Raw genomic sequence first — 1694 nt, 5'->3', positions numbered from 1 at the left:
AGTCCACTGCACATAACAACAACAACTTATCCTACAGTCCCACACCAAGACTCCTTAGACCCCCTAGATCTAGACTAATCACCTCATATGCATGTAAACGTTGGGCAATGAATAAGGAAAACCTAGAAGTGTTGATGCAGATGAATTATGGTGTTGGAGAAGAATATTGAAAGTGCCATGGACTGCCAGAACAAACAAATGTGTGTTGGTGGGAGTACAGCCAGAATGCTCCTTGGAAGTCAGGATGGCGAGACTCTCATACTTTGGACATGTTATCCGGAGGGACCAATCCCTGGAGAAGGACATCATGCTTGGTAAAGTAGAGGGACAGTGAAAAAGAGGAAAACTTCCAAAGCGATCAATTGACTGAGTGGCGAAAACAATTGGCTCAAATACAACAACTGTGAGGATGGTGCTGGGCTGGCAGAGTTTTGTTCTGTTGTGTATAGGATGTCTATGAGTTGGACCTGACTTGATGGCACTGAACAACATCCAAGCGTGACTGCTAACCAAAAGGCTGGCGGTTTGAAACACAGAAGAAAGATGTGACAGACTGCTTCTATAAATATTTCAAACCCATTGCCACTACGTTGATTCTGACCTATTGTGATGCTATATAGGTTTTCAGAGGCTCTAAATCTTTACAGGAGCAGACATCCTCATCTTTCTTCTGTGCAGTTGGGAGGTTTGAACCACTGAGCTTGCATTAGTAGAAACCCTAAGGGCTATAGGATCATTATGAGTCAGGATCAACTAGATGTAATACAACACAAGAAGAAGAAAGGAATTGAGAATGAGGAAAGAACATACTGGCAACTTTCTACTTTGATCAATGGCTCTCCACTCTGAGGCCTGTCCGCTAGAATCATCATGAGTGCTTTGAAAAATACTGATGACCAAGCCTGACCTAAGAGATTCTGACATAATTGGCCTGGATGGGGTTTCAGCATCAACTCCCCTACCAATTTTTTCCTGCTCACTCTAGTATCTCGACAGCACTTAACAACAACAGTTTTTACTTGTTCTTATCTAAAATACAAATATAAATACAATATAAATATAAAAATTTCAGTCGTGTATAAAAGGTTTCAAATGTGCAGTATTAAGAGCAAGTGACACACAACAATAAGAATTCGAAAGCAAGCCAAAGATGCTAACGATGTCCCCAAAGACTCAGGATCCTGCAGGTATGTGTGCTTTTTTAAAAAGAAAAAAAAAAATTAATTAATTTTTTGCTGATGAGTACATATACAGCCACAAAAGGGCTCAAGAAGTTACCGGGAAAAAATCAACTGTCTTTTAAATCCATTTTCCCATGAAATTTCTTAAGCCCCCTAAGAGAAAGAGAGAGAGATCTGGTGAAGTAAAGGTTAAGTACTTTGCTGCTAAGCAAAAATGATTTATGGTTTGAACCCACCTATTGGTACTGTGGGAGAAAGACCTGACAATTTGCTTCTGAAACGACTGCAGCAAAGGAAACCCTCTGGGACCACATGGGGCCACTATGAGTGGGAATCTACTTGATGGCATACACTATAGACATGAAACAAAAGAAAATGTTCGCCATGTCAACAATATACAATTCAGTGACATTCTATCATGTTATGCAACCATCATCACTAGTATCCACAAAAAACACTGGAAACAACCTCGGCAACCTAAGACAGAGCCATTGCCATGCTGCAATGAGTTTC

At 40.5% G+C, this 1694-nt stretch overlaps 1 protein-coding gene across 2 annotated transcripts in view; it reads right to left on the bottom strand.

The window, feature by feature from the left end:
- The window catches only part of HS6ST2 (heparan sulfate 6-O-sulfotransferase 2), a 460411-nt gene that overhangs the window by 162315 nt on the left and 296402 nt on the right, over window positions 1-1694 (bottom strand). The window lies entirely within an intron of this gene.

Source organism: Chrysochloris asiatica, unplaced genomic scaffold, assembly GCF_000296735.1.
Source record: "Chrysochloris asiatica unplaced genomic scaffold, ChrAsi1.0 scaffold00051, whole genome shotgun sequence".
NCBI classification, from domain to species: domain Eukaryota; kingdom Metazoa; phylum Chordata; class Mammalia; order Afrosoricida; family Chrysochloridae; genus Chrysochloris; species Chrysochloris asiatica.
This window is presented reverse-complemented; position numbering and strand designations above follow the sequence as displayed.